Below are 9,171 nucleotides of genomic sequence, written 5' to 3'. Positions count from 1 at the left end.
CTTGAAACTCTTGACACCAAAGGGGACCTTCCCACACCACATCTTCAATCAAACATCAAATAAACAATACCATCATTATCCTCTCCCCCCTTTCTCTCTCCCTCTCTATATCTCTCACGTGACACGCACACTCTTGTCGTCAGGACTCAGAACCATCCATCATTAATTCAAATAACACACATCTCTCTCTCTCTCTTTTCCATCTTCAATCATCTCTCTCTGCCTTCCTCCAATTCTCTCCTCAATGTCCTCATCACCCATTATCTAACATAAAGAGAAGTTGCTAAACTTACATAAATCACTAACGTAATTCAACATGAGGATATATTTAAAAATCAATATGATAAAAACATTTTTAATATGTAGTGTTATTTTAGTAGCATTTTGTTGTGTCACAAATGTAATAAAATAATAATATAAAAAATAAAGCAAATCATATAAAAGGTAAATAAGATTTTAACGTGGTTCAGTCAATCACGTCTATCTCCATAAATAAGAGAGAACATTTCATTATATGATATAAAATATTACGGAATCTCTTTGTACCTTCAATATGAATCATGAGTCATTTTGTTTAATCGTTTTATCATGTGTCTCTCATCCTTCCTCACATTTATATCTTATTAAACCCTCTTCTTCTATCGGATGTCTCTCATTCTTCCTCACATCTTTATCTTATCTCATTTTCATATATTTTATAGAGATATTTTCACTAACTTTTCTTATTTAACAAAAAATCTAATTACAATTACATATAATTTTTAAAAAAATGTTAGAGATAATATTCATTTTACAAAAAAAAAAGTATATTTATAAAAAAAAAATACATATTAATTATTCCATTTTTTAAAATGTTATGAAGTTTTTTTAAAACTTTTTTAAAATTACTATTTTAAAAAAAAAAACCATTTTATATTTGACCCAATCAACAAATTATCACAAGAATGCAGACAACATTGAAATTGAGCTAAAAGGGTTATACCCCATTCCTTTTTCTTTTTTTTTTTTTACCTTTTTTTATTAGGTAAAAATCTTTTACCCCGTGCATAACAACATTTGATAAACTCAATAAATGTATTTCAAAAAAAAAAAAAAAAAAAAAACACTATCCCTTCCTATTCATACCATGAAATGATTTCATTGTATGCTCAGTCTTGGTAGTTTATATAGTAATTGATTTGAATGACTTTTATGGGGGATACATAGCTTTTTCTCACAACTTTTTTGAGCTGCTATTATTTTATATTGTATCAACTATCTGACAAAACGGAGGAGGAATGGGGGGATGGGTGGACCACAGAGTATAAGAATTAAGAAGACTATAAATAAAGGTTAGATGGATGTTGGGGCCTTGGATTGGTGGTGGGTTAAATAAGCCTAGCAGCTCGAATGATTGCAGATGGTAAATGGTTTGCTCGTGTCAACGCCTGTCTGCCACTCTTTCCTTTCATTTTTCACCGCAATTATTTACATTGCATTTCACCGTTGCATGATTTTTAGTACGGTCATTTCTTCTTTTTTTTTTTTTTTGGTTTTCATGCAAACTTAGACATATCCTATGATGACCATTGGATATGGATTATGATGATGGGTTTGCGAGAAGCCCAAATGGGTTAAGTTTAATTCATGAAATAAAAATTATTTATTTTTCAAAAAAAAAAATCTAAAAATCCATAACATTTATTTATTTATAAATTATACAATTAAAATTTTAAAAATAAAATTAGTAAATAAAAATAAAATTAAATTAGATATTATTAGTTTTACTATTAGATCGCACAATTTGAAATTGTATAGGATGGAATGGGAATTAATTTAAATAATAATGATGGAATTGAGATAGGGTGACTTATTTTGTTGTCTTTAATTAACACCAAACACATAAAATACATAAATACTATAATTTAACTTCATTTAATACATGTAAGATAAAAATATGACTAGATACAAAAAATTTACTAGTATTATATTGAATGTGTTTGTGTCATATTTTATTTGGTTGGATATGTGTAAATTATGTTGGTTTAAGGATTTGATAATTAAGTAAATTTGATCTAATTCAAAACAAACAAACAAAAAACAAGAAAATAGAAAATGGTACTTATCGAATTTATTGGATGAGACGTGACAGTGCACTGCAGTTGAAATAGATATGCCTTTTTCTAAGATGAACTCGGTGCAAAAGATAATCGGTGTTCTACCTCTATAATTCAATGGTCAAAAAAATCTTGTCTTAAGTACATTTTTGTAGACAAGATGTTGTACAACTTGGTTTAAAAGATATTCCTTTAGGTTCTTTATATTCAAAAAGAAGATGGATGCAACAAGTAAACATGTAGTATGAAGATACATGTGTAGAAGGAAGATGAGTAATAGTGTAGATAACGATAGCTAAATCACCAAGTAAAAAAAAAAAAAAAAGGACTCAACTTGTGCGTGTACACAAAGAGGGAAGGGTGTGTAGACATGGCGTGCATTAAAAGTTTTCGGCCTAAGCCATCTAAATTCCTATTAGAATCGGCTTGGCCCCTTGGATGTGCAAGATTTCCTTTTACCTTTTCAAAAGCTAAGTAAAATGAGTTGGTATATATAACTATCAAAAGTGTTTCTCTCTTTTTGATGTGAGATTGAAAAGGCAAATTTTAACACTTTAAAACATACACTCTATACACTTTTCTTACAATCTTCACAAAAGTGCACGAATGAAAGAGGAAACAACTAGAGGAAATAATATATATATATCCACTAAAAGTGCTTTTATTTTTTTGATGTGGGATTGGAAAAACAACTTTAACACTTTAAAACACACCCTTTACACACTTTTCTTATAATCCCCCGTTGAATGCATATGTAAAAGAGGAAATAACTAAAGGAAAAATAGAATTCAATGCATCAATATTGGTGCCCATAGGTTATGAATAAGTTTTCAGTATAAATAAAGTATTGAGCGATAAAAATATATTGAAAATAAATTTTTATGTATTAATATTTCTTTATGTAATTCAAGGATGTTATCCATATTGGTAGTTGTATATAACATGGGCATCTTGCCTCTATCAAATTTTCGTTGGAATGGGCTTGGGCCCCTAGATGAATGAGGCAAAAGAAAGTGAGTACATATACCCACTAAAATTGCTTCTTCTTTTTCGACATGAGGTTGAAAAAACAATCTTTTAACACTTTAAAACACCAACACACTTTTTCCTACAAATTAAGAATATGATTAAGGGTAAAAAAGAATATGTGAAATGTATGTAACTCATGCCCAACTCTTTTATAAGATTGAATTTTTGGGTCAATACTTAGCAATAACAAGAAGAAATGGCAAAGATACCATCAAATTATAAGTTTTAGGGTTTATTTTAAAATTAATTATATCCTAAATATGCGATTTCTACAAAAAAAAATTAAAAAAAAATCCTAATTTCAATACCCGGGTTTTAAATTTAAATTATAGATCTAGTTTTTTTAATTTAAAAAAATGGTACTAAATTCAGAGTCTTTGAATGTAATTTCAAATTAATTTAAAGAAAAAAAGTAAATCACATGACAAAAAAAAACTATTTTGAACAATTATTATTATTATTTAAAAAAAAAAAAACCAAATATGTAGTTTAAAGCCCAAATGGAAGGGATTTGAACGGAAACTAAGTTTTGAAGAATGGGTAGAGAAGGGATGTACTGCAAAGCCTAGGCTTTACAATCATGAGTTTTGGAAGTTCCATGCATCGAGCAGTGCAGTCAGCTCTAGCCTACCCACTCCAAATTAACTAAATCTGGCTACCAAGATATGATTTCACGTTTGAAACTTGAGGCAATCAGATCTGGAGAAACTTAGAAAACCCTTTTGATATTTCAATTCATAAACCCCATCCCTACCCCTGTCCCCACAACCCCAAAAACCTTTTTCAAAAAAAAGAAGAAACCACAGAAAGAAGGATAAAAAAAGAAAAAGGCAAAAAAATAAAAGCCTAGACTGAGAGGTACAGACTACAGAGAATGCAGAGAACAAAGCATAAGAACTTTTTGAAAAGCTTAGATTTAGGGTATTAAACTAAGAGCAGAGAGAAAAGTTTTCACTTCCATTTTCTGACGTTTAAGTCCTGTAGGGTCCCAACTTCCGAATGGCATTTACAAATATCACAGGCTTGAGGCTCCATCTCCAAACCCACAAAATGAAAGACGGATAAATTTTTTTAGTGCCCCCCCATTGTCCCAATGATTCAATCATACTGTTTGCAGGAACACCCAGTAAGACAACTGGCTCTGTACCTCTAGGACTAATGGGAGGTAGAGGTGTTAGATGAGAACAAACTGCAAAGTCAATATCAGTCTATAAAACTTCTACGTGGGATTCTGATTTTGGTCTCCAGAATTCAATTGCGTGTGGAGGGGGTAGATTTCTAGCATTAAATGAAAGACTTTCTGGGTTGCTTTTCAATAAATACACCCACATATTATACCGTATGTACATGTTGCAAATAGCAATTGATTTGTGAAAGGTTTGAGGAGGAGTTGCTCTCCTAATTATTAAAAGAAAGGAAACTGATCAGAAGAAAGAAACAGCCACCAGAGAGCTGAAGGGAGCGTGGGTTGTGGGCATGATGAGTGCGACCTATCAGTGGACAAAAGGGAAGATTTCAGTTCTTTCTATCACTTTGTATATCTCTCTGTAATGTGTATGGGAAAAGGGGTTGATAGAATGCAAAAGTGATAATAATATAATTGGAGGGGTTGAGTCATTGACCTATAAAGGCTATTATCACACCTGTAATTAGTCAAAATATAGGTCAAAATCAGTGGTTTGAATTTTGAAGCCATTTGCAATAACTGGGAGCGGAGGAGTAACCTTGGATGCTGCAGTTAGTGACCCCCCATGAGTTGGGTTTGGCTTCTGTGGAGCCATTGGTAGCATAAAGAAGTATCGGGATTCTCTATGTTGGAACTTAGAATTTGGATTTTTTGGGTGTAAACTTACAATGATCATCACAAAATTAACTAGGGTATAGAAGTTTACATCATATCAGGTAACTGTGATATTGACAAAATGCCACTTTGTAGAGCAATTGACTAATTTGGAAAACATTTTGATGCTGTTGGCCACGGCCATAAAGAATGCCTTAATTTGATGATTACAGGTGGGTGAAGAAGGTGGCGACCATGAGGAGTTGGGGACGTGGCAAGGCTGGAGATGGTGGGGAATTAGTGGGGAGTTAGTAATGGGTTTGAAGCTGCATTACAAAAAAAGATGTTTGGAATGCTAGAAAGAGATGGAAACTTGATTAGAATAGGAGTCTCATGTTTTGATCTCAGCCTTTTTGTTTCAAGTAGAATAAAAGAAGTATGGTAGATGGACTGCGGAAGTGATTAACTACTGAAAGCCATGAAAGAGATATGCATATGATTACATATGGAGAACTTGGGCTACTACACAAGAGCAAAGCTGCTTTAATCTGAAACTGAATTTGTCTAGTACCTGCCATTTGTCTAGTTCTTGAAAGAATCAAGATGAAGTTTCCATTTTCCCCGAGTTTTTACCCCAAAACACAAACCCCTTTTGTTGATCAGCTTGAGAAGAAAAAGAGTGAATGTGTTGGGGGGTTATGTCATATGTGTCATGGATGATGTGGGTGGGTTTGCATCAGAAACGAGGAAGGAGAGTGATGTGGGATTGGGGGGGTGTGGGTGTTAATGTTTTTTCATCAGTAACGAGGGAGGAGGAGGTAGAGAGAATAACTATGATGATCCTTTGATCCTTCCTTCTAAATATGCCCTTCCAAAGGAATGAACCATCCAATCTGATATTTATTACTGTTTCTTCCGTGTTGGGTCTGAAACTACCACCCCCCTCTCACCCTCTTAATTAATTACACCCACCCCCTATCTCTCTCCCTTTCTCTCTCTCTTTCTCTCTCTTATTTACTGTTACTCCCTTCATCACACCTTAAATAGAACCCAACTGCCCCTTCTTCATATCTCCAATATTTGTATTATAACTCTTTTCTCTCTCCCTCCGACCTTTCTCTCTCTTTCTCTCTCTCCCTCTGCCTGTGTTTTCAATGGTGGATGAATACAAGGACGCTGTTTCTTTCATATGGGTTTGACAAAGGGTTTCTCACAGAGTTTATTGGCATTCTGTCCACCTCCCATCTCTTGAAAATCTCTCTTTTCTCTCTGTGGAGGTGGGCATACTGCCAACCAAGCTCTGTTGGACTCTCTTTGTAAAACCCTCGTGATACCCCCCAACACCATGTCCAATCTCTCTCGCTTTTCCACTCTAGAGCATCAAGGTGAAAACCCCATACACACAACCCCATCTCCTTTTTGCGTGTTTTCTCTTATGATGCATCATAAACACTGCCAGTTTCAGTTATTTATTTATTTTTTATATCTGGCCTCTTTCATCATCCGCAACTTCAGTGGTTCTCTCTTTTGCAAAAAAAAGAGAGAAACCATTAATAATGAAAAAGGGTTATTCTCCTTGCTACTTTTCTTCTTTGATCCATCTTTTGCAGGCTCTGATTCTCATCTTGTACTGCAATTTCCGTGTATATGAGACTGACTTCAAACTTCTGAGAAACCCTAGTTTTCTGATTCTGTCATATTATGGTTTTTCTCAGTCTGATGTTACACTCTTTTTCTCTTGTGTTGCAGGGGTTTCAGCAACTCCTCCTCTTTGCCTCTTTCAAGCCAAGCCATGAAGGGTTCACGATCAGGGCAAACCCAGATGCCATCAAGCCTTTTTCTACATCTCACAGCCACAAAAGAGGCGGAAATTAATGAAAGAAGAGACTGTTCTTCCTCTGAAACCGGAGGCTCCAGTTTCGCTTTGGAAAAACCTCCCTTGTATTGATTGTATTTTTGTGTAATATTTGGTCTGATCATCAGTTTCTCTGAAGAGTTTTTAATGTTCATGGCTTCATCTTCTTCATGCATGCCTGCCACCATTTTTTTTTATTTTTTTATTTTTGTCAATGTCAGTTATTAATTATTATTATTTTTTCCATGTATGGTAATTAATTATTATTTTATTATTTACAATATACGTTCCTATACTCCTGAGCCCTTATACGTAGGCTCATGATTGAAGCCTGACATCAATATTTAATGATGGTAATACCCTCCCCACGCTCCTTTGCAGCGCGTGAGGTAGCGCTCCATCACATTTTTAAGAAACGTAACGCCCATGTCAGCCTGATATAAGTCCACATGTATATTTTCATTTATTATAATTTTATCATTTGAGTGAAAATTTAGTGTTATTTAATATATAACTCAATAATTAAATAAAATATCAATTAAATTATTATCCTTCAATGTTCCCCAAAAATTGAATATTAATAAAATTAATTTATCATTTTTTCTAAAATGCTTTTATGGTTGCTAATTTTAATTTGAAATTTTAAATTATATTGTGTGGGTTATTTTTATTTTTTATTTTCAAACTTAATACAAAAAATTAAAAAATTAAAAATATGTTTATAATAATTAAAAATATAAACGAAAAGACTTAAAATATAAATACCAAAACTTTATAATTAATATTTTTTAAATAATAAAAATTAAAAATCACCAAAAAAAAACAAAAAAAAAAAAAACGCCTTCTAATGAATGATAGGGCGATCTTATCACGTTGTGGAAGGTAGTCCTTCAATTTAGACTGTTGTACAATAATCCAATTTACAGCTGAGTCGGATTTTTAAGACTTCAACGCCCTCATCATAGTTACCACTGATTTACTCCAGAACTAGTCGTCCAGCTGTCACCATCTACATGCTCCGTGTGCCCCACGCGATTGGTGGCTCCTTTCTCATTTAAAGATTTTTGAGCCACCGCAGCTTCCTTGCTTGTGTGTGTTTTGAATTTAGTCAAAGGGATAGAGTCATACGGAGTCGCAGAAGGAGAATTATTGATCACCCACATTCTGGTTTTTATTATTATCAAAGTTTTAATAATTACTTCTCAGACTAAGCCCCACATTCTGGTTTGCTGAGAATAATTTTTATTAATAAATTAAAACCACGCAGTTGAATCATTCTTTGTTTTAACTTCTATCCAAAACGTGGTGCTTCACCTCCAACCCCCGTCCCAAAAAAATTAAAAAAAAAGGTAGCCCTAACGTGGATGTGTTGAGTGTTGGAATAATAGAGAAGCAGTGCATGGGTTTTGATGAGGGACGTGGGTATAATTTTTTAGGGTTTCACTTTCAGTAAAAACTAAAAAGTCAAAGGCCCAAGAAGGAACTGGGCCAAAATGGAATTTCGGAGCTTGGGCTTGGTTAAGCCCAAGAAAGTCTCAGCGAATTTTGGGCATGTAGTGTAGTACTTTGATAGAGCCAAACAATTGAGAATTGTTTAAGAAAATTGTTATTATGAAAAATCCAAACAAGCCTTTTAGAGAATTCAAACTCCATGAGGTCATGTTCCGTGGAATTATTAAACAATGCCCTCATTTCCAACAAATACGTCATGTCCAATATGACCAACTTTTTTGAATGGAAATGAATTCAAACTCCATATCATGTTCATGGAAGACCTCATTTTTAACAAAGACTAGGGATGGACCCCGTTTATTTAAAAGAATTGAATGGGGTGGGTGCCCAAAAGAACTTGTCCCATTGCCATCCCTGTCAAATACATTTCACATGGTTTGGGCGGGCCTCGGGTGCAGCCATCTTTGGGCTTGCATGGGAGCTAAATAAATAGGAAATATTAAACGGGCCACATCCCATTGAGCTTGGAATTGGTAGTTCAGTAACCTTGGATACAAATCAATTGACCCTGAAGCTGAGAACTCCCCCTTCTGCTGCATTTGGTGGAACAAGCTAAGAACTGAATCTACCAAGGCCTTAAGAGGGCTGATCCGGAAAATTTCTTATTCTTTTTTCATAATTTCACCATCTAGATCCAATTTAATTTCCTCAAGATTAATTCCTCTCATCTAATAATAGGTCGTCATTATTAACCAAACCATGCACACACAGACATGGTTGCTTATCTTATCTAGTTGATTTGTTTAAGTGGAATATTTTTTAACGGGCGTTTAAAAAAATAATAAAATTATATACACACATGAGAATGATTAAAAGTAAAGTACAACTAAAAATTATTATTTTTTAAATATAGAAAACAAGATCAAAATATTTTAAATTTCCCAATAAACTTTTATACA

The 9,171-nt window shown here is 33.6% G+C and overlaps 1 long non-coding RNA gene across 1 annotated transcript; it reads left to right on the top strand.

The window, feature by feature from the left end:
* Positions 1-5,875: 5,875 nt before the first annotated feature.
* LOC117907951 lies at positions 5,876-6,933 on the top strand. Its single transcript, XR_004650094.1, has 2 exons — positions 5,876-6,290; positions 6,655-6,933. It is a non-coding gene; the product is annotated as an uncharacterized LOC117907951 (long non-coding RNA).
* The last annotated feature ends 2,238 nt before the right edge of the window (positions 6,934-9,171 follow it).

The sequence above is a fragment of the Vitis riparia genome, chromosome 18 (assembly GCF_004353265.1).
Source record: "Vitis riparia cultivar Riparia Gloire de Montpellier isolate 1030 chromosome 18, EGFV_Vit.rip_1.0, whole genome shotgun sequence".
NCBI lineage: Eukaryota > Viridiplantae > Streptophyta > Magnoliopsida > Vitales > Vitaceae > Vitis > Vitis riparia.
The sequence above is the reverse complement of the archived record's forward strand: the minus strand, read 5'-3'. Positions and strand labels throughout refer to the sequence as shown.